Source organism: Lissotriton helveticus, chromosome 1_1 (assembly GCF_964261635.1).
Source record: "Lissotriton helveticus chromosome 1_1, aLisHel1.1, whole genome shotgun sequence".
Taxonomy (NCBI): domain Eukaryota; kingdom Metazoa; phylum Chordata; class Amphibia; order Caudata; family Salamandridae; genus Lissotriton; species Lissotriton helveticus.
In genome coordinates this window covers 1,719,533,391-1,719,558,393 of record NC_136057.1, presented here as the reverse complement: position 1 = coordinate 1,719,558,393, position 25,003 = coordinate 1,719,533,391, and the positions used below count along the sequence as shown (strand labels likewise).

General features: G+C 44.0%; 1 pseudogene; it reads left to right on the top strand.

Annotated features, from left to right (window-relative positions):
• The window catches only part of LOC144765105 (aquaporin-2-like), a 53,905-nt pseudogene extending 32,995 nt beyond the window's left edge, over nt 1-20,910 (top strand).
• The last annotated feature ends 4,093 nt before the right edge of the window (nt 20,911-25,003 follow it).

The window sequence follows — 25,003 nt, the reverse complement described above, 5'->3', positions numbered from 1 at the left end:
ACGCTTCACCTTCACTCATTCTGACGTTGTGAATGACACGACGGTTACTTCCTGATTAATAGAAAAGTCCCGTTTGGTGATTCTGGGAATTGTAGTTCTGCTCAGCAAATGCTGATTAACGGTGACATAGCATTTCTGCATGTGAGTCAAACGTTTGCTGCGGCCCGGGCCTGTGTTGTGCCTGTCCTGTGTGTTAGGTTAGGTTAGGTTAGGTTTTATTAAGCGCACAAATCACCCTGGAGCATCTCGGCGCTGACTAGCAATCTATCTAGAGGTGAGAGGGGCAAGAGTGTCTATTTACTGAAGAGAAAGGCTTTCAGCTGTTTTCTGAAAGAGCCATAGTTTGGATTGGCACAAGGGTCTGTGGGAGTTGGTTCCAATATATGGGAGCAAGATAGAAAAACGCTCGATCACCGGTCCGGTACAGGCGAATTCTGGGGACTCTTAGAAGTTCTAGAGTAGAGGATCTCAGCCTCCTACCTGGGGCAGTATTTGGTGACTTTATTTTGCAGATACCGGGGGCCTTTTTTTTTTAGAGCGTTATGAGTGAGGCAGCAAATTTTAAAAAAGGATCTAATAGTGAGCTAGTGCAATTCTCATGTCATGGGGCCGAAGGAGAGCCTGGTGGACGATTGAGAATGATTGGCGCGTCTGTGTTCTGAACAGTTTGTAATTTTGACAAAAGGGTGGAACCCACCTCCGCCAGCAAAGCATTGCCATAGTTTAGGCGGTTGGTTACCATCGCACGAACCAAGGTTCTGCGGTAGGCGATGGGAAGGAAGGGAAATATTTTCCGGAGTAGCCGAAGACTGTAGAAACACGTTCCCGTGGTAGTGGTAATGTGGTCTTTCATAGATAGGGAACAGTCAATTTTTATTCCCAAGATCCTCACAGATGGCTTGGGAATGGGGGCGGTACCTTGTTGTACAGGCCACCAGTCTTCTGACCAGATAGCTGGTGCTTTTCCCATAAGCATGATCTCGGTCTTGCCTGGGTTTAACTGGAGATAATTCATCGACATCCAGTCTGAGATAAGCTTAAGGTGTTGAAACCCTGTCGGTTAATGCCGTATTCACCTGTACACTGTCTCCTGCCATGCTGTTTACAAACAGATTCTGAGCTGGGATCAGCCTGTCCTCCGCTGCCAACTGGGCCAACCCGGCGTGCCCCAAGTGCAAGGCGTGCAGCTCTGAGGTTTGGGGTTTGGTCAGAAGGATGCAGCAGTTGGGGCGATGCCGTTTGAGAACAGCGTCACTGCGATAAACATGAGCACTTCTTACCCAGGGTTGCTGTGGCAAACATTCCTGAATATTCCTCAGTATAAATGCCCGGATGCAGGCCTTACGTCACAATGTTTGTAAAATGTTGTTCCGAGTTGGTACTTTTGCTATTAACGTTCCTGCGCTTCCTGGCAGGCAGCACAACTAGCTTTACTTAAACACGTCATCATTTGTGCATAGGTTTAAATAGAAGATGAGTGCCGCTAGGATGATTTCCATAAGTTAATATACAATTCACTACTGCTGGTCATCATATGGGCTTGAACTAGGTGACAATGGGTAATCAGTTCAAAGTTGTTCCAAATAGGGCACAACAAAATATGTTTTGTCCGAGTCCTCAAGAATCTTTAAGATGGTGACGGTCTTGAACAAGACCAGACTGGGCATCAGGCATATCCCCCGGAGGCTGAAAGAGTGGGGGACCGGTTTCGACACTGGGGGCTGGTTTTGTAGCAGTGCAGCAGTTTTAAAAGCACCTGCTGCAGAGTTCCTTGTATATCCAGTAGTTTTCAGGCAACAATAATGGTGTCGAGAGAACTCTGGTGATTAATGTACCTGCTGGAGAGAGATCAGAGTTTTATCTAGTGGATGTTTTGACTTATCTAAGGTAGCTTAGACAATTAATATGCCTGCTGCAAAGACCATGTACCATGCAGATCACAGAACAGTATTTTATGTGCAGAGCTTAGTGGGTAACTGCTTTTGTCACATAGATCCTTTTGTTACTGTGCAGTTTATAAGTTACACTTGTAATCTAGTAGAGTGAGCTATGAACTGCCTTCAAAGAGATGCATGCAACCTGCATAGTACAGGTTATAAAGCTGTGTTTCTTCGCAGTCTTTCATTATACTAATATTCAAAAAAGGGTTTGTTTGGATAGAAATTAATTCTTATTAGTAAGCCAACTCTAATCTCTGTGTTACCTTCTGAGTTAGTGTTTCTCCAGGCAAAGCATTCTTAATAAATGCCTACCAGTATGGATGCAAAAACCGCAATTGATGGACAGAATGCACAACAATGTCATACATTCACCCCGTACAGAGATCTGGGCCCAAGTCTACGATGACATGTGAATCCTACACCTTGTGCTCCTCTTTGTCTCATGTAACATTTTGTATACACTGATTTCACATGTACAATTCATTATCTCTAAATGTGTGCATGATGTAAAGCGCTCCAACACCCTACACTGGTATGAGAGGTGCTATAAAACAAAGGAATACATGGGAGGGAGGGGCTATTGAGAGATGAGAGACCCTGTTGGAGGGTGATAGTGAGAGAATCATTGAAGAGCCTCAATAAAAAATTGCTGTACCCTGGTGCAATGCAAGGTCATTGTTTACTATGCTTTAAAAGATAATACAATTCAATCTATACTACTATTATAAAGAGAGAACTTTGAACCTTTGAGGCGGGTAAACTCAGGAACCACAGCACCAATCCAAACACCCGATACATTGTTGTAATTGTCAGGTTCTGCAGATGGACATAGGCTATATAAAAAAATAAAATATACGTTCTTTAAAATATTTACGATTAAAAAAAGTAGTCCCTTGGAAGTAGCGCCGGCCGCAGATTGCTCTGAAAGCTGTCAAGGAGCGAGCAGTGAAATGGATGCAAATAAACGTGCTGATCTGAACTTCGTGTGGCTTTGCTTTAATTTGGGGCTTCCTGTTTAGACTATATGGATATCGGCTGTTTGCCCAGTCGAGAAGTGAGGCCCACCTTACGAAGGGTTCGTGCAGGGTCTGAAAAGGGGCTTGCAAAGACGGAGCGAAGACAAGAGCAGCTCCAAAGCAGGTGGTGCTGCCTTGAGCACGAATTCACTGCTGCAAAGCGCAATCTGAGGGCTTACAGCGCTTTACTCCACTTGGTGAATACTTGGTTCAAATTGCAAGGACTGTTGAGTGGCACCACTGTGGGAAGAGGGCCAGCGTACTACAAGGCACAGAAGGCTTTGCGATTTAGCCACGCCCACTGTGGCAGGTGCCAGTGATTATATGAGCAGACGCGGCCAAAAACTGCTCTTCCAGCCCTTCGTGAACAATGCCTCTGAAGAAAGGATTATTTCCTGAAACGCGTCAGGCTTTACATGTTCAAAGATTGCTCTGAAAGCTGTCAAGGAGCGAGCAGTGAAATGGATGCAAATAAACGTGCTGATCTGAACTTCGTGTGGCTTTGCTTTAATTTGGGGCTTCCTGTTTAGACTTTATATATATATATATATATATATATATATATATATATATATCTATACTACTATTATAAAGAGAGAACTTTGAACCTTTGAGGCGGGTAAACTCAGGAACCACAGCACCAATCCAAACACCCGATACATCGTTGTAATTGTCAGGGTCTGCAGATGGACATAGGCTATAAAAAAAAAAATATATACGTTCTTTAAAATATTTACGATTAAAATAAGAAGTAGTCCCTTTGAAGTAGCGCCGGCCGCAGATTGCTCTGAAAGCTGTCAAGGAGCGAGCAGTGAAATGGATGCAAATAAACGTGCTGATCTGAACTTCGTGTGGCTTTGCTTTAATTTGGGGCTTCCTGTTTAGACTATATGGATATCGGCTGTTTGCCCAGTCGAGAAGCGAGGCCCACCTTACGAAGGGTTCGTGCAGGCTCTGAGAAGGGGCTTGCAAAGACGGAACGAAGACAAGAGCAGCTCCAATGCAGGTGGTGCTGCCTTGAGCACAAATTCACTGCTGCAAAGCGCAATCTGAGGGCTTACAGCGCTTTACTCCACTTGGTGAATACTTGGTTCAAATTGCAAGGACTGTTGAGTGGCCCCACTGTGGGAAGAGGGCCAGTGTACTACAAGGCACAGAAGGCTTTGCGATTTAGCCACGCCCACTGTGGCAGGTGCCAGTGATTATATGAGCAGACGCGGCCAGAAACTGCTCTTCCAGCCCTTCATGAACTATGCCTCTGAAGAAAGGATTATTTCCTGAAACGCGTCAGGCTTTACATGTTCAAAGATTGCTCTGAAAGCTGTCAAGGAGCGAGTAGTGAAATGGATGCAAATAAACTTGCTGATCTGAACTTCGTGTGGCTTTGCTTTAATTTGGGGCTTCCTGTTTAGACTTTATATATATATATATATATATATATATATATATATATATATATATATATATATATATATATATATATAATATATATATATATCTATACTACTATTATAAAGAGAGAACTTTGAACCTTTGAGGCGGGTAAACTCAGGAACCACAGCACCAATCCAAACACCCGATACATCGTTGTAATTGTCAGGGTCTGTAGATGGACATAGGCTATATAAAAAAATAAAATATACGTTCTTTAAAATATTTACGATTAAAAAAAAGTAGTCCCTTGGAAGTAGCGCCGGCCGCGACGTGCGTGCTGACATCAGGAGCGCGGGGAGGAGCGGCGTACAGAAGCGCGAGGAGGAGTGGCGGACATGAGAGCGGTGAGGAGCGGCGGACAGGCGGGGAGGAGCGGCGGCTTAGGTAGGTGAAGCGGCCCGTGTGCGGCTCATAGGGGGTCTTGAAAGTGGCGGGTGCGCTCCGGGGGACCCACGGACAATGTCGGGGCGGGCGGGGGCCCTGAAGCCTGAGACAACGTCGGGGCGGGCGGGGGCCCAGAAGCTTGATTGCTCTCGGACAACGTCGGGACAGGCTGCTAGTATATAATAAAACATGTGTTGTATAATGTATCGTTTTTGCCTACATTTTCTTGCGGGTAGAACACCCCAAACCCCACTTGAGGTGTTCAGGCTCACTTGCTGCACTCACCATGCACCATATTGGGGCTGGTCTGACAATATTTGCCAGGGGGCCTTTGGGTTCCCAGTCCAGCCCGGGTCATGAACAGTTTGATTATTTGGGGGTTGTGATGAGCACCGCACAACTGCTATTATGAACAACTAGACTGTCCAAATAGTCCCAAAACACCTGCTGTTGATGAATTGTTTTCTCTTTCTTTTTCTTTTCTTAGTTGTTAAATGGCACTACGGTGGGAAAAGCCACAACTGTGGAAGTGCTCCTCACCCTGCAGCTAGCCCTCTGTATTTTAGCCTCGACAGATGACCGGAGAACTGACAACGCTGGACTCCCAGCTCTATCCATCAGCCTTTCTGTGACTCTGGGGCACCTGCTGGGAGTAAGTATTTGCAGGAGACTGCTAACAACTACCACCCACCGAAGCAGGCAAGCACAATACAACCTGACTGCATTGATACTGTGCGATGACATGATAGGTGTAACATACATTCACATCCTGAGCTGAACTGGAAGGCCAAGATCACAGCACTGGCAGGTACTCTCAGCCCAGGATCACAGTGGGGACAGGTTATAGCACCCAGGGGTTATGATCGAGGAGAGGCCAGCGTATATAGCAGGATCAAAGTGCCGGTGGAGCCATGACCGAAGAACTTGGGGGCAGTCGGCCGGCACTATGTGTACCACAAAACATAGTGTTATTAGGAAAATGCTCTTCCAAAACTATTCTGGACCATCACATTGAGAGGTTCTGTCCTTTAACACAAGAAACCTTCAGCGAATGCTCAACCCGAAATAAACACCTGGGTCCAGTGCTTAATTTGAGCTGGTGATTTCCGGTGCTCGGCACCGGCACTTAATTGTAAACACTGGCACCTATGACAGCTGCTACATGGTGGTGCTGTTTTTATAAATTAGAGATGAGCGGAACAGCAATTGTTCATTAATTCGGTGCACATTAAAACCAACTAATACCTGCCGCCCAAGCTAATTTTATAGCTTTGGGGGCCTGGAATAGGCTGAATTGTCACACTTGTAGTGGGCTGGTTAGCATTAGTTGTGTTGGTACTGTCATTCGCAAAGAAAAACAGTGGCAATGGGAGGTGCAAGTTGCAGAGGTCTCCTGACTAGAGCCCTGGCACTTATTTTATTTTACAAATTAGGCACTGCATGTGGCCTTTGGGGGTCTGGTTCATCAATGGATGCAAAAACCAAAAATGCCAATAAATGTGATAATTAGTTGGTCATCTCGCAGATGTGTCCCAAAGACAAGCTTTATGACAATAGTTGGCTGTCGTACCTGATCTCACAAGAGAGTTGATTGGGTGTACCTATGACTTCGAAATTTCTGTTTTTTTATCATACTGGTGGAGGTGTCACTGCACTTTCACTCCTGGATGGTTTGGATGCGCATAAGACTTGCAAATCCTCTCAGGTTGCATAGCCGGACATGATCTTTAGCCGTACAAATAGCATTGTGGCATTAATATTGAGTTGCTTAGGTATGCCCAACAGAATGAAGCCTACACAACATTTTTCAGCTAATTTCATACACTGTGTTAGAAAATGTGTCAGTTACAATTAACTACATGATCACACTTTTGTATCTTAGATTTACTACACTGGCTGCTTGATGAACCCCGCCCGATCATATGTGCCATCTGTGATAACACGGAGCTTCTACGACCAGTGGGTAAGACTAGAAGTAGGGTATAGCCAGGGCTCTAAGTGGGATGAAAAAACTTGGGGGTCTCTCAAAGGGTGTGGCCAGTGTAATTAACGAGGTGGCTAGGGTGACCAACTGGCATGGGTGCAAATTCAAGACGGTGAGTGTACAAATTCAGGACAAAGGGTCAAAATTCAAGACAGAAATTCAGAACAGGAGGTTAAAATTCAGGACAAAACTTCGGGACAAAAGGTACGTTTTATAGACACATCAGAGGAGATCGCGCAATGGTATAAAAGTAAGTAAATAGACAACCACTTAAGTATACGTCAAAATAAGTTTATATTAGGTTGAGACAACTGTGCACTTCACGGTTTTTCAGCGTGCCAGCAGCTTGCTACCGTAGACGATTCAAAACTTGCATCTTGCTCCAGCAGGTATTAGTCTCCAGACATTGGTGGACCACACCTGAATACAAGTGGGGCCGCTTTTATTGTTGATTGAAAACTACTGGATATACAAGGAACTTTAGAGTGCCAGCCTGCAGTAACAAACCCCCCCTTCCAGCCTCCCAGGGAAACACTCGATGCCCGGTCCGGCCAGTCCACCCTTGTACCACCCTCCAAAGATGCACCTCATCTTCACATAGACCCTCTCTCATCCGTATTTAATTTCTTTTATAGTGCTACTCTTCCCAAGTATGTAGGGCAGGGCGTCGGAGTGCATACATCACACACACATCATATAGAGACAATGACTCATATAAATGTGAAAGTCAATGTATAAGAAATATTACTTACGATAATGGGTGCTACAAGGTGTAATCATTCTTTTATCTATCATTCAGTCTTTCACCATTTATTTTGTCCTTCCATCTGTGTGCCCATCTATATCCAAACATATTCAACCATTTGAAAACCTATCCACCATGTATCCTTCCATCCATCATTTTTCTCATCCATCCCTCCCTCCACTCTTTCACTCATCCATCCATTATTAATTGATCTACCCTTTCACCCCATATATCCGTACACTCATCCATCCATTCTTTCACCCATCCATCTATTCACTCATCCATCCAGCCATTTATACTTTTACCCATCCAGCCATCCTTTCACTTACTCATCCATCCACTCAGTCACTTATCCTTCCACCCATTCAACCTTTTGGTCATTCATCATCCCTTTCTCACTCCATTTATCTATACTACTATTATAAAGAGAGAACTTTGAACCTTTTAAGCGGGTAAACTCAGGAACCACAGCACCAATCCAAACACCCGATACATCGTTGTAATTGTCAGGGTCTGCAGGTGGACATAGGCTATATCAAAAAATTAAATATACGTTCTTTAAAATATTTACGATTTTAAAAAAAGTAGTCCCTTGGAAGTAGCGCCGGCCGCAGATTGCTCTGAAAGCTGTCAAGGAGCGAGCAGTGAAATGGATGCAAATAAACGTGCTGATCTGAACTTCGTGTGGCTTTGCTTTAACTTGGGGCTTCCTGTTTAGACTATATGGATATCGGCTGTTTGCCCATTAGAGAAGCGAGGCCCACCTTACAAAGGGTTCGTGCAGGCTCTGAGAAGGGGCTTGCAAAGACGGAACGAAGACAAGAGCAGCTCCAATGCAGGTGGTGCTGCCTTGAGCACGAATTCACTGCTGCAAAGCGCAATCTGAGGGCTTACAGCGCTTTACTTTACTCCACTTGGTGAATACTTGGTTCAAATTGCAAGGACTGTTGAGTGGCCCCTCTGTGGGAAGAGGGCCAGCGTACTACAAGGCACAGAAGGCTTTGCGATTTAGCCATGCCCACTGTGGCAGGTGCCAGTGATTATATGAGCAGACGCGGCCAAAAACTGCTCTTCCAGCCCTTCGTGAACAATGCCTCTGAAGAAAGGATTATTTCCTGAAACGCGTCAGGCTTTACATGTTCAAAGATTGCTCTGAAAGCTGTCATGGAGCGAGCAGTGAAATGGATGCAAATAAACGTGCTGATCTGAACTTCGTTTGGCTTTGCTTTAATTTGGGGCTTTCTGTTTAGACTTTATATATATATATCTATACTACTATTATAAAGAGAGAACTTTGAACCTTTGAGGCGGGTAAACTCAGGAACCACAGCACCAATCCAAACACCCGATACATCGTTGTAATTGTCAGGTTCTGCAGATGGACATAGGCTATATAAAAAAATAAAATATACGTTCTTTAAAATATTTACGATTAAAAAAAAAGTAGTCCCTTGGAAGTAGCAACGGCCGCAGATTGCTCTGAAAGCTGTCAAGGAGCAAGCAGTGAAATGGATGCAAATAAACGTGCTGATCTGAACTTCGTGTGGCTTTGCTTTAACTTGGGGCTTCCTGTTTAGACTATATGGATATCGGCTGTTTGCCCGGTCGAGAAGCAAGGCCCACCTTACGAAGGGTTCGTGCAGGCTTTGAGAAGGGGCTTGCAAAGACAGAACGAAGACAAGAGCAGCTCCAATGCAGGTGGTGCTGCCTTGAGCACAAATTCACTGCTGCAAAGCACAATCTGAGGGCTTACAGCGCTTTACTTTACTCCACTTGGTGAATACTTGGTTCAAATTGCAAGGACTGTTGAGTGGCCCCACTGTGGGAAGAGGGCCAGCGTACTACAAGGCACAGAAGGCTTTGCGATTTAGCCACGCCCACTGTGGCAGGTGCCAGTGATTATATGAGGAGACGCGGCCAAAAACTACTCTTCCAGCCCTTCGTGAACAATGCCTCTGAAGAAAGGAATATTTCCTGAAACGCGTCAGGCTTTACATGTTCAAAGATTGCTCTGAAAGCTGTCAAGGAGCGAGCAGTGAAATGGATGCAAATAAACGTGCTGATCTGAACTTCGTGTGGCTTTGCTTTAATATTGGGCTTCCTGTTTAGACTTTATATATATATATATATATATATATATATATATATATATATATATATATATATATATATATATATATATATATATATATATATATATATATATATATATATATATATATATATATATATATATATATATATATATATATATATATATATATATATATATATATATATATATATATATATAGCCCACAGGGGTTTTATAAACTTTTATAATTAACTTTGCTGCCACACAGAACCTACTCACCTGAGGAATTATCGATAGCACTACAAGAACCACAATTCCTTTTTGGACACGCCCACTGGGGCAGGCTCTTAAGTATGAAAGTGCACACCAGGTTCTTCGAGTAAACAGCTGCCATTGACAAAGGGAGGACGATCCCGAAACCGGTTTGGCAAGGAACACGAGAGATGCCTGTGCCGGAGTGCGTCTCATGCTGCATCTGATCCTGAATGAAATGGATCCAAATTTCCGACTTGTTGCTGTTTCCCACCGAGGGCTCATCTGAAGTGGTTGGATGTTGTGCGGCCTGAGTCCAGCCGCGGGAATGAAGTATGCCGCCCCAGGGCGGACCCGTGATGGCGCCAAGCGGTGTCATCTCTTCGGGAGGTCGGAGTCCTGTGACCAGATGACAAAACACAGCAGGATGCCCAACGCCACAATGCATCAGCCCACAGGGGTTTTATAAACTTTTATAATTAACTTTGCTGCCACACAGAACCTACTCACCTGAGGAATTATCGATAGCACTACAAGAACCACAATTCCTTTTTGGACACGCCCACTGGGGCAGGCTCTTAAGTATGAAAGTGCACACCAGGTTCTTCGAGTGAACAGCTGCCATTGACAAAGGGAGGACGATCCCGAAACCGGTTTGGCAAGGAACACGAGAGATGCCTGTGCCGGAGTGCGTCTCATGCTGCATCTGATCCTGAATGAAATGGATCCAAATTTCCGACTTGTTGCTGTTTCCCACCGAGGGCTCATCTGAAGTGTTTGGATGTTTTGCGGCCTGAGTCCAGCCGCGGGAATGAAGTATGCCGCCCCAGGGCGGACCCGTGATGGCGCCAAGCGGTGTCATCTCTTCAGGAGGTCGGAGTCCTGTGACCAGATGACAAAACACAGCAGGATGCCCAACGCCACAATGCATCAGCCCACAGGGGTTTTATAAACTTTTATAATTAACTTTGCTGCCACACAGAACCTACTCACCTGAGGAATTATCGATAGCACTACAAGAACCACAATTCCTTTTTGGACACGCCCACTGGGGCAGGCTCTTAAGTATGAAAGTGCACACCAGGTTCTTCGAGTGAACAGCTGCCATTGACAAAGGGAGGACGATCCCGAAACCGGTTTGGCAAGGAACACGAGAGATGCCTGTGCCGGAGTGCGTCTCATGCTGCATCTGATCCTGAATGAAATGGATCCAAATTTCCGACTTGTTGCTGTTTCCCACCGAGGGCTCATCTGAAGTGTTTGGATAATATATAGATATATATATATATATATATATATATATATATATATCTATACTACTATTATAAAGAGAGAACTTTGAACCTTTGAGGCGGGTAAACTCAGGAACCACAGCACCAATCCAAACACCCGATACATCGTTGTAATTGTCAGGGTCTGCAGATGGAGATAGGCTATATAAAATATACGTTCTTTAAAATATTTACGATTAAAAAAAAGTAGTCCCTTGGAAGTAGCGCCGGCCGCGACATACATGCTGACATCAGGAGCGCGGGGAGGAGCGGCGTACAGGAGCACGAGGAGGAGCGGCAGACATGAGAGTGGGGGGGAGCGGCGAACAGGCGGGGAGGAGCGGTGAGGAGCGGCGGACAGGCGGTGAGGAGCGGCGGCTGAGGTAGGTGAAGCGGCCCGTGTGCGGCTCATTGGGGGCCTTGATAGTGGCAGGTGCGCTCCGGGGGACCCACGGACAACGTCGGGGCGGGCGGGGGCCCTGAAGCCTGAGACAACGTCGGGGCGGGCGGGGGCCCAGAAGCCTGATTGCTCCCGGACAACGTCGGGACGGGCTGCTAGTATATATATATATATATATATATATATATATATATATATATATATATATATATATATATATATATATATATATATATACTACTATTATAAAGAGAGAACTTTGAACCTTTGAGGCGGGTAAACTCAGGAACCACAGCACCAATCCAAACACCCGATACATCATTGTAATTGTCAAGGTCTGCAGATGGACATAGGCTATATAAAAAAATAAAATATACGTACTTTAAAATATTTACGATTAAAAAAAAAAGTACTCCCTTGGAACTAGCGCCGGCCGCGGCGTGCGTGCTGACATCAGGAGCGCGGGGAGGAGCGGCGTACAGGAGCGCGAGGAGGAGCGGCGGACCTGAGAGCGGGGAGGAGCGGTGGACAGGCGGGGAGGAGCGGTGAGGAACGGCGGACAGGCGGTGAGGAGCGGCGGACAGGCGGGGAGGAGCGGTGGCTGAGGTAGGTGAAGCGGCCCGTGTGCGGCTCATAGGGGGGCCTTGAAAGTGGCGGGTGCGCTCCGGGGGACCCACGGACAACGTCGGGGCGGGCGGGGGCCCTGGAGCCTGAGACAGCGTCGGGGCAGGTGGGGGCCCAGAAGCCTGATTGCTCCCGGACAACGTCGGGACGGGCTGCTAGTTTATTTATAACGTTTTATATAGTGCGAACGTGACCTACGAGGGTATCAGAGCGCTTTACAGTATACAGTATAAAACATAAGCGGATGATGTAGTATACAAGCATTTGAAATGTGTCAATATGTACAAAAGAGAAATATAATATATAGATAACAAACATAGGTGACCCGGAATCAGCAGGACATTGCACAATAAAGGGTTATTGAGCATTAGGTGGTTGTGCTGATAAACGTACATATAATATACTCCTTCGATTCACCATGTATATGAAGTATATGGATAATATAGTAGATCCGAGGCCAACTAAGCTTTACGCTAAATACAGTTATTGAGCATTAAGTGGCTGTGGTATTAATCATACATCTAATAATCTCATTCATTCCACCGGAGGTAGGCAATGATATGCAGCTCTTGTAGGTGACTCGGTGTCAGCATAGAATTAATACTTAGAAAGTGAATTTGTTCATTAGTAGTATTTTTACTTCTTTTTTTAATGCGGTAAAGGAAGGGATTCCATGCACCGCAGGAGTTCCAAATCTTTGGTGCTATCTCTGAGAAAGCTCTGCAACCAGTTCTCTTCTTATGGAATGATTGTGGTTTCAGAAGTAAAGTACTCGCACTGCGAAGTTGTCTGGAACCTCCCGACCTTTCTAGCTTTAGAGCTAAGTAACTGGGTGTATTCACCCTTTTACTTATCCAACCATCCTTCTACCCACCCACCCATCTACTCATCCATTCATGCCTCCATCTATCGAACCCATTACTCATCCATCCTTTCACTCATCCATTCATCTGTTCTCTCATCCATCCACCCTTTCACTTCTTCACTCATCTATCCATCCTTTTGTTCATCTACCCCTTCAGTCATTCATCAATCCTTACATCCACCCTTCCACTCATCCATCCATTCACCCTTTATCCTATCTTTTCATTAATCCATCCATCTTTTTACTCATCCATCCACCAATTCACTCGCCCATCATCTACCCTTTCACTCATTCATCCATCCTTTCACTCACCCATCAACACTTTTACCCATCCATCTACCCTTTCCTCCATACATCCATCTATTTATATTTTTCTCTCATCCATCCTTCCACGCACTCACTCATCCATCCTTTCTTTCATTATGTATCCATTCACCCTTTAATTCACCAATTCATCCTTTCACTAATCCATCTAGCCATTCACACATTCCTTCACTTATTTACTCACCCACCTTTTCACATTATGAGCTTAGCCTTTGTCTGTAGAGTTGCAGACAGAAGAGGCGCATCAAGAACGTCACCTCGCTGTAGTTCCTAAAGCAAGGGGTGGGGAGGGTTTACTATGACCCTGCACATAGGCAATCTGAAAACTTAGAAGTCATGAGTCATGTGTGATGCACAGTGCCAGGACGTGAGGTGACTGTGACATGGTGTTGTTTCCAGGGCCTTGAGTGGGGTAAAAAAACTGGGGGGGTCTCTTCAAAGGGGGTGTTCGATGTAATAAGGGCATGGCTTAAAATACCGAGGCTAAAAATATGTGCTTAGCATAGTGTTCCGACTGGTATTATGTTGTTTCTATCATTGCATCCAGATATATAATACAGCAAGTATCTTTACACCAACAACAAGACAGGCCTATTGACTTTGTCAATGGTTGTTAGTTGGTTAAAATAAAAAAGCAGCAACCAGGGCTTTGTTTTATATAATATTGAAAATGCGTCAGTTCTAAAATGATGAGACAGTGAAAGAATTATAACCCATTTTTCTTTATTTGTTTCACGGGCTTCTTTATATAAACTGTATTCTCGCATTGCGGTATGGGAGTTTTACCTTTTCCATCTAACAGAATGCCCAGCTGTACCCCGAGGCAGGAGGAGGCCACCACATGTTTTAACAACCCAGACTGCCCCATTGTCATTCTGTATTTGGCAATCATCAGCTGCATACAGAATGAGAATGGGCGGGGTGGGGCTATTCTTGTGCTGGAGGAGGAGCCCGAGGCCCTCCCATCAGGGGGCTAAGTCTTCTGGCAGGGAAGCAGTGCTGCTCCCTGCAATGCCCAAAATTACGGACAAAAGGCGTCCGTAAAAGGGATCCTCACGGACAACGGACCAGAGGTCCAAATTACGGACCGTCCGTGAAATTTACAGACGGTTGTTCACCCTAGGTGTGGCTTAAAAACACTGGAGCAAAACATCTGTTCTTAGCTTAGTGTGCTGCCCAACTGGTATTTTGCTGCTCCTATCTCTGCCTCCAGATATATAAAACAACAAGAATCATTACACCTACAATAAGCCAGTACTATTGGCTTTGTCAATGGTTGTTAGTTGCATAAGGAACAACTATGTCATCATTGTAAGTAATATGAAAATCCTTCAGTTCTGAAGTGATGAGACTTTGAAAGAACTTTAACTAGTCTCTTTGAAGTTACATCAACGGCAGTAAAGGGTAGCAGGTTCCCCCTGAGGTAGAGGGCAAAAATGTAGAGACCGATAGGAACCTGTCTCAGCACCTGCCTTTTAGACCTGCCGGTAAATAGCCCCGGCAGGACCCGGCCCGCTTAAAGCCCTTGGTATAGTCCACAGGACACACAGAATTTCAAACGAGTGAGAGACTAGAGGCAACTGTGCTACTCAAGTCAGGTGAACTGGCTAAGCAGGTTCACTCTTGTATCACCTGGCAGGAGACAAGGCCCGAAGGGTGATGGAATAATCACACTCATGCGGCGCGGCGTGAAGCGCGGAATGACTGCTGTGAGAGGCTGCAGTACTCAGATCTCGCCAGTTGGCAGCAGAGAGCGGTGAATTGTAGCCAGAGGACGGAGTGCAGCAGATAGACTGCGTGAAATGTTACTGTAAGAGAAATGGAGGGATGCGAAGCAGCAGGTGGGCAGTAGTGACGTGTGGTAGTGTAAGAGCTTTGCAGGAGGGTTGCCGTGAAAAGATTGTGGTGAATTGAAACAGCAGAGATACACTGCAGTTAAGTGATACAGCAGAGGACCCGAGGTGAAGGGTGGGAGCTGATCCACTTTGCAGCATTACAAGGGGTGCATGAAGCAGTTGTGTAGCATTTTGACAAGGACACAAACAATTTTATACCGATTAATGAATGAGCAAATACTTCAAAGTTACTGACTGCACTCGGCAGTCGGTTTGGGAGTGATGGGTTTGTTGCCAGAAGATGCTAGTTAAACACTCACTTTGCGTCGCGTGTCACAGTGTTGATTTTGCCCCTTGCAAAGACAATCCTGCTGTGCAGACTCGCTTTAATACGTTCTGAAGTAGACTTTTGCAGTCACTAAGATTGCCAGTCTGTGTAGAGTAGGCTGTGCAATGCCAACAATTCTTTTGTGTCTGTCCTGTCGGGAAGTAACACAACAGACAAACTCTAGTAAAGCAGTTGCAAGGTTGTTTTAAAGCATAACAACACTGTATGAAGCTCAGAAAAAGTGCGATTTGGCCTTAAGAAATCTCAAATTACCACCAACTTCAAGTTGGTGGTAATTTGTGATTTCTTTGAAAAATACACTTTTTTGCATTTTTCAAAGTGCCATGTGGCGCACATACATGCCCCTAGGGCATGTATTGGCACCACATGTGTACACATACATATTACAGGGGTGCAACAGGGTGTCCTTTTGACACCCTGGCACCCTTGAAATCGCATTCTGGATTTGCAATTCTCTAATTGCGAATCGCAAATTGAGAATGTCTTCTCATTCATTCCTATGGGCCTCCTAGCCCATAGGAATGAATGGGAAGGTATTCCTTAATTGCGAATCGCGACTTGCGATTCGCAATTAAGGAATCGCAATTATTATTGCGATTCCTACATACATAGCATTTTGCGGTTCCTAAATAGCAATTTGCTAAAAGTCGCTACTACGGAATCGCAAAAGGGCTTGTTCATACATATGCCCCTAAGTGCTGTTAGTGAAGCTGATGGATGTATTAACAGTACCATTGTACCACGGACGTCCAGTGTGGAAAAACACATTTTCTTCATCAATGTGACCTTGCACCCATTGCATCTCATCATCAGCATAAATCAGACAGGATTGCCAGTAAAAGGCAGATTCATAAGATGTTGGATTGATTCAAACTTAGAGTGGTTATACCTGCCTGGCAAGGTGGTGTAGCCGGAAACTTTCATGGGAGTTGCTGTTGCTCTAAAATTCTTCCTATTAAATCGATGACGAAGATATTATGTAACGTTGACAGAACTTCAGCATCACTTATACAATAATGGAATCAGACAACTTATCTATTGTTAGCATAGCTGGGACTAGTATTCCTCTAGGAAGTGTTGTGTTGTAGATTTTGATGTAGTTGGGTTTAGGGAAATCCCATAATTGTTTCTAGAAAGCCTGGTAGAGCTGGCATTAAGAATCTCTAATTCCCTCTGTGGTGGCGTGTTTCAAAGATCACTAATGATCTTGACAGCAATACTTTAAAGAAATAATTAGCTCCATATCTAAGACGTCTTAAAAAGTCAGGATATCGTTGGCTGATGAAATATATGGTGGAGTCTTGAAAGGCGATGTAGAATTGAAGGTCCTCCTGGCATTTCAAAGAGAGGGATGCAATACGGAAATAGTTTGCCAAAAGGTGACGTAATGCGGCGCAGCACCAAAAATTGCTGCACCGCGTTGAGTTACAGGGAGAGGGAAAAACAGCACCCTATCTCCTAAAATATGGTTTTGTTTTCCTCTCCTCCAGTGCTGACGCTCTTTAGGCTGCCAAGTGCCAATGCACACATCCTTACCCCCCAAACTCCATGTTTTTCTGCATTTTGTCAAGCATATGATTTGTTCTGGAAGAAGAACTTTCTAGTACAGAAGCTATGCTTTCCCATTTTGTGTGTGTGCTATACAAAGCAGCTCGTGCAAAGTTTGGAAAGTGTGGAGTACTTAAAACCTTTTCCTCGAGGGTGCAAAAGGTTTTGGCACAAATCCGTGTACAATTGTTAGGAATCAGGAACCTGTGTTAAATCACAAAGCACTGCTTTGTGTTACTTTGGTCAACTTTCCAACACAGATCGTGATGTGCCTTGGAAAATAAATACCACCCCAGTGCTTTGAGCCAGGTTTGTGAGGCAAAAGTAACACAAACCTGGCGCAAAGTGTTTTTGTAAACTGCAGAGATATTCAGAGTTCGTGAATAATATTAAAAATCCCATGAGAAGGAATTTGACCAACAGCCTTGTTGTACGTGTCACTCGCATTCGAAGACAATCTCTTTGTTAAAACATATGTATATTTGTATATGTGTTTTCTGAATGTCAAAGTTCTCAAAGCAAATAAAGGAGAAAAAGATGGGTGGATGGAAGGAAGGAAAGAAAGAAGGAAAAAGACTTAAAGGATGGAAGGAAGAAAAGACATTTCAAAGTTCCATCAGGGGGAGCAATCACTTGAATGACTACTGGGCTCACTCATCACACTTGCTCGCTTATTGCCATTTGTGATAATGTTCAAAGTAGGAGGTATTTAATTTTTCTCTCTACTCCCTTAGCTGTCTTTCTTTCCAATTACATTTGCTTGCTTCTTATCTGAAGGCATTCCTTTCTGTTTATATCTGTGTTCCTCCCCTTGAGCCTTGTTTCTATATTACCATTTTCAATGGATGATTTGACCGTACCCATTGCTTACATTTAGGGAACTACATCACTGCATGGGAGTGCATCTGTTTTTTTGCTCTCTCCCTCATGCGCTGGTTCTCCACTCAAATACTCACTCCTGCACTCTGTGTTGCTATACTTCTTCCCACTGCTCGTGCCTAGCTTCCCTCACCCCTCTGTGTATTTTTTATTTTTGAATGTATACCCACCTAGCTCCCCCAATTCCCAGCTTCTCCATTGCATACCCTTCCCCTCCCGATATTGCCATTGTATACCTGCATAAGACTGCACTCTTCCATATGGAGGCACCAATCTTATAAAGATTTGACCTTGGAATGATTTTTGTCAAAGTATAACAAAAATCGTTACAATATGCTTGCTGGTGCATACATGCTCATGCACAGTATACTTTTACAAAAAAATATGTTCATAGATGGCCCCCTGTGCGTCTGCACACATGCAGTAATATCCATTTTGGAGTGCTTTGGCTAAACAGTATTCCAAAGCATACAAACATTGCCAGTGCCAATAGGTCTGTGCCTGAATATTAAAGGAGCGTCATTATGATTTTGCCAATGCTTGTTGCTCTTTGAGTCAGTAAGGATCTTTAAGTGGATATAAGGAAACAATTCAGAAAGAATTTCCTGGTGCATGTTCTAACTCTACTGCTACATCTGAATCTGTCCATTTATATACACCTCTTGCATTTAAGTTACATGGTAGAGAATATGGGGACGTTGTCGGAAATATTTTTCCAAGCGCCACTTATTAGCGTTAAGATTCATAGAGAAAAAGTAAAATAAATATACAATTCTATTTGATTTTGAAAATGTACATAATGACATTGCTCTGGCCTCATCCCCAAATCCCCAGTTATTAGATGGGGAAATACAGGGTCTGCTGTGAACAATTCTGGTCGGTATCTACTCCCATTACTGGCCATCACAAGTTTTTGGTTCCGCAAAGAGGGCTAAAATGCAGTACCAGGGTCTACCTGATCCTTCATTGCTTGTGGTTCCCAAATCTCAGATGTAATATGTGGTCATTTGCACCTGCTTCTAGCCGGCGGAAAATGTCAGTGGAAAAGTTTTTTGTTTTACAATGCACGGTCCCACACCAAGTAGAACTTGGAATTAGACACTGTGGTATCCCCCAAGTGTACCACTTTGCCTGACTCATAATGGGGCCCATGTGACTTGTATTAGGTAAATTGTTATGCTTGGTGTAAGTAAAATCTCACAAAAACATCTCTGTTTCTACAGGTCTTCTGGGTGGGACCATGTGTTGGTGCAGTGCTGGCAGTGGCGGCTGGTGACATTTGAAAGTGGCGAGACGTAAATACTGCACTCTGGGGAACGAGTGTCTGTTTTCATTTTTCATGACAGATAATAGCATATCTGACTTATTAAAAGCCTCTACATTCAATAAGCTCAATATGCATTAATTATGTAGCGCCATAGGAAGAGGAATGTCATCAGATAAGAACTACTAGAGCAAAGCCTGGTAAGTAGTGTTGTGGGGATAACCAGAAGCTCCTGAACGATGGAATACTTCGTGCTTAGAGAGAAACCCATACATTGTCATTCACAATCAGCAGAAGCCATGCAATAATCCGTCTTGGATGCGCAACTCTTTGGACAACGGAAATCAATACACAAACCACAACAGATTCCTTTCTGACTCTCTCAGGTTATTCATATCCTGCACATCCGGTCACATCCACGAGCAGGTCCCACGACTGCCCCACATTCAAGTAATGTGCTCACAGCCATTAAATACCTCTTCACTAAGGGCTTCCTGATGAGTGGTTCCCGGCAAAATGCACGGTGGTACCTCACGTGGAATTACCGATAGCGGGCAGTACCGCCGTGCTTCTTCCTACCAGGCCCTGAGCCTTACGAGAGCTCTCACAACTGAAACGGCAGTTATGTGGCAAAATCCGGATCACTGCACCGTTTTCTGCGTGTTTTGCAGCAATGCTTCCACCTGCTTTTAGCAGGTAGATATGTGCACAGAAATACAGGGCTAGTTGTAGTCCAGTTTCGTCCAAAACCTGGAGTTTTCAACCGGAAGCAGTATTACCGGCCCACACACGACACTGCCAGCTCCGATGGCGGCTTGGCAAATCTACTCAGCAAACACAGACAAATTGAGCACAAATGAGTGATAGCTCCGTTCCAAAATTCTCCACTTGTACTTTGTAAGGTTGAGCACTCCAGAAATAAATCTTTTCATGTCAGGCCACAACAAAAATGTCCTCGCTTTGCGTTTAAAAACCTCCAGTCCCAAGGGAATAATTTGTGTCTCAAGTGATATTTCAATATACATTTCCACGACTTCCACTGACAGTCAAAGTGGTGTGCACAAGAGACAATGATTTAAGTTGCACCAATATGGGGCAAACACAGTCGCGGCCGGCATTACGGGCGGGTGGAAATGGGGTTGTCGCGCCGCGGAGGTGATGGGGGGAGGTGGCAGCCTCCCTCCCCTCCACCGCCGCCTTGTCATTGGTTAGGCTGCTGCCCCACCTGGGTCATTTTCTCTATGTATGCTGCAGCATACATAGAGAACAGGGAGAGTGGGCGGTGTTGCTTGAGGGCAGGGGGGAGTGGCTTGTCCACTGTTGTTCATACTGACTGTTTGGGTGGGCAGTGGGAAAGCCACTCCCCCCCTGCCCTCGAGCAGGACTGCCCACCCCAACCAGGAACTACTGCTTTCTCGCCGTGTGAGAAGGCAGAAACATAAATAGTAGTTATTACCATTTATGTTTCTGCCTTCTCGCACTGTGAGAAAGCAGGGGGGCGGTGCCCAAACGCCCCTATAGAGGAGTCGCCACTGAGTGCTGGCCTCACTCATCTATAACTACATTCTGTATCCCAACACAAAAAGAATGTCCGAGCGGCTGGCGATTCTAGGAGAAACTTCAGAGCCAGAGGAGGACTTGGAGGAGAGAGCCGAACACAGAAGATACTCAGTGGAGCTTCATTCCCCACAGACAACGTCCAAGACGGCAGACAGAGTTTGACATTTGGCTCTTAAACAAGAGAAGCAACTCCGGAAGAATATTTGAGGAATTAAGGGGCATATTATCAAGAAACTGAGCTAAAATTACCACCGTTTTAGCAGCAGGAAACTGCAGCTAAAACAGCGATAATGGGCTTGATCATATGACGTAGAGAATTCCCATAGAAGCCCATGTTCACACCAGAACATTGGCTTCTATGGAAATTCACAAGGGCGTATTATCAAGCCCATTATCGCTGCTTTAGCTGCAGTTTCCTGCCGCTAAAGCGGCGATCATTTTAACACAGTTTCTTGATAATATGCCCCTCAGAGTCTCAGCGGATGCTGCTTGCAAAGACCACAGACATTTCAAGATCACAACTACGTATGAGCCTGAAATAGGGAGCGTGCCTCATTGCCTCAAGCCATGATGAATGACATGACATGTGGCCCACTTAATGGGCCATGTTTGAGGGCCACAGACGAACTGCCAGTCAAATAAATCAATTTCATTCAATTTATAGGCACTGTAAAGAGAAGTGATCATGCACATTTAGCGTTAATCTGAGTTGCGAGGTCAATATGAAACTGATAGTAAATGGAGATTGTGCAGTGCCGGATTTAGAAATATGCAAGGGGGCAAATTGCTCAGGATTCTTAGGTTTTGGAGGTGCAAATTCCTCCAGGTGCTATTTGGTGTGGTCATAACAGTGTGCAAAGTGGAATAAAGTAAAATTTTACGGGTCAGAATCTTCGTGACCGAAAAGGGTTCTTTGCTTCTAGAAAAGGTGTCACATGCATTACGTTCACTTCTCTAAAAATCACTCTGCTTGCAGTAGGTGGTAAAATGTGACTGTTTTACGACTGCATTTTGGTCACAAAACATTCCTACATACCACTGCAATTTGGTATTAGGAAGGGACGCCCTAAGCATGCCCTTTCCAAAAACTGAATCGGCATGTATTCATAATTCCAATTTGGTAACATATTATCGAATCGCAATTTGGAATTCATACATACCAAAATGCATTTTACCGGTCGCAAATGACCCAATTCTACAAATGTGGCCATTTACGACCAGCAAAATGCATGATACCTGTGGCCCCTATGGTGCTATTTAGAAAGCAATAGCATGCTTACTCCTCATTTGATGACATGAACTCACCGCATCAACATCTAAATAGCCAGATAGTGATGCTTTTATTTACATAAAAGAAATGCAGCAAACTTGTTGACTGGGTCCATGTATTTTCAGTCAAACTCTACAGCACAACATGCTGTGAAGCTAGCGAGCACGCAGATAATATCTCAACGGACTCTGCCATATTGAGGTCGCCAGCCTCATTAAAATGGAAAGGAAATCATTGGCCGAGGCTTTTTTTTATTAAATGCTGGTCACTAAGCATCAACAATGTGTTACTACTCCAACCAATTAAAAAGACACACTAAGCAAAATCTCAATAGATCTAGCTCTATCATTATATTCTTCTTCCAAAGTATACACATTTTCTTTTAGGCTTCCCAATGACCATATCATTTATTTCCTCATGATCTTCGTATTTAGAGACATTCCCCCATATATTCTTACTCCGTATTCCCAATCACAATATCTTAAGATCAAAATACTCTGGTGAATGTGCCTTATTTTTGTTTGCTCCCCTGTTTCCAAAGTTTCCAAACCTTTATTCTGGTGTAGTGAATGTGAATTTTGGTTCATTCCCTAGTTCTTTGTGCATTCCCTTTAACAACTAGGTCCAAGTTCTCAGAAGTTCTTCTCTTCATCTTAGCCACTGAACGTCAGCTAGTTTCCTTGGGAAATCTGTTTACCATATTTAATGTTTGCAACATTGTTCACACTTATGAGTCTGGACTTCTTCATTGTTAGTCACTGTATACCCAAAAATCAATTAAGGAAACATTATTTTCGATCACTGTGACGCATTAGTGACCCGCAGACCAGTACTATCCCATGCCCAATTGCTAGTTTTTTCTTTGCTTTTAAGGACTGGGTGGACTCTCTCCTCAAATTCCTATACCTGTTGCTCTTCTTATTAACACTCATGGTGAGAAATATAATCTCCCCAAGATCTGCACTACAAAGATTATGATACCTACCCACCAAAGTCTGTGACATGCCACAAGACCCATTGTAGGTACATGGCACAGCTACCCTAGCTGACACAAGTTAGCAGACGGCCTAAAGATAGGAACTGACATTCAAACCACTATGCATAATCCACCCACTACACACTCAAACTTCGTACAGAATAGGCAAGGTCTAAAGACCCGCCCCTTAGAGAAGTCCTCCACGAGGATGTCTACACCAATGTGGTTTTAAAATGAAATCTCCCAATGAAGAGTCCCAGTGGATAATTCACATTTGTCTACAAATATCTTCACGTAGCTACATGGCATTAGGTGATTGGGGATCTCTGCACTATTCAAATACCAATTAACAGGAACCTTCATGTTGACACTCGTTTACAGGGTACACGTTTCAATATCACCTGCTAAGAATGCAAGAAAGGCAGGTGGAAGAACATTTCAAGAATGTGCATACATCACAAGGCAACTCTGTACCTTTAAGCTCAAACCAGATATCACCATGGTCCAAATCATTACTTTCCTAACACTGTAATTTATTGAAATTAGGAATTATTTTTGAACTGACAGGCATTTAAACTCATAACATTAAAGAAACACGCTCTCCATATTTTTCCACCATTGTTACCTAATTGACTCACTTGTCCACTGTTGCTGGGAGGATGATAAATATTGTTTTTTTTTTCACTTGTATATAAACCAAACCCAAGAAAGGCTAAAAGTGATCACATCATTCATAAGTCCACCCTCGTATGTAAACATTCACTCAGTGTCAATGATATACAACTACTGTTCCGGGTGTGATGCATCAATAATGGAAACAAAATAGACTGATTGGAACAAACATCTAAATCAACCCTGTTCTAAGTACTTATGAATCTTAAGAACACCTTCATCATTATAAAAATAATGTAGGGGCTCATGGGTAAATCTGGAATCTTATTTAATATCAAGCACAAGTGATTGTAATGACTACACTGGCTAAACTCCCACCTGCTTTCATATGATTTTTAACTGATTTTAACATTTAAATAAACATATTGAAACAGGAACAGACTCTAAACTCTCACCTTTGTATAGACTTGAAAATTGGATCTATGATTTTTGTCAGCATTATTTTAGGTTCAAAGGATGGGTCTGGATTTATATTAGGTGTGGGAGTAAGGGTGGGATGAGGATGGATTTGCCTTTGAGGTCCGTCCAGGAAATCTTGGCTAACAAGTTTGAGGGGAGATAGATTTAATAATTTTGTTCACGGGACTCATTTGCAATGAGTTTAGATGTGATGAAGAGCACATATGCATGTGGAGAGAAGATAACTAAACCTGTAGAGCAAGTCCTTGAGATTTCCTCCCAGCCCCTAAGAGTGGGTCACAAAGAGGATCAATCCGTCTGCTGACTCAGATATCTGATTCTTTACACTTGCCCCACCACTGAGATACTTCAGACTGGCAATATGTCGTTCCATGTTCAAGGCAAGTAGTAGCAGTCCATGATTCACAACCTTAAATGGCTTTGAGATTCTTTGTCTACATCGATGAAGGAGAGATTCCATAAGCAGAATGTATCAATCGGTTTGTTTTGGACTATTGAATAATTTTATGATCTTTTATTTGCCCAGTGTAATGAAATGCCTCTTTTTGCATGATCATCCATGGTCATGGCCAGGCTGGTTTCTTCAACGCAGATCATACCTGATGAGGTGAACCAGATTGATAACTCTGACAATGTTACACATTCTCATCCCATAGCTAAGGTAGACTTTGATTGGGGAGGGGTCACTGGGCCTAAGAAGGTAGCTGTGACCCTGCCATCGCAGTGGAGTGTCTGCTGGACAATGACCTTGAAACTTCTGCCTGGGCAGAAGTGAGGAGAAGAACTTATGCAACAATGCTGGGTCTACTTGTGTTGGTATGTGTCTCCACTAGGGTGCAGAAGGACTTAAAAGGAAAGTCAAATGACATTGCAGCCTGAAAAAATGGCCCATGGCCCTAGTACCAAGAGGAAGGGAA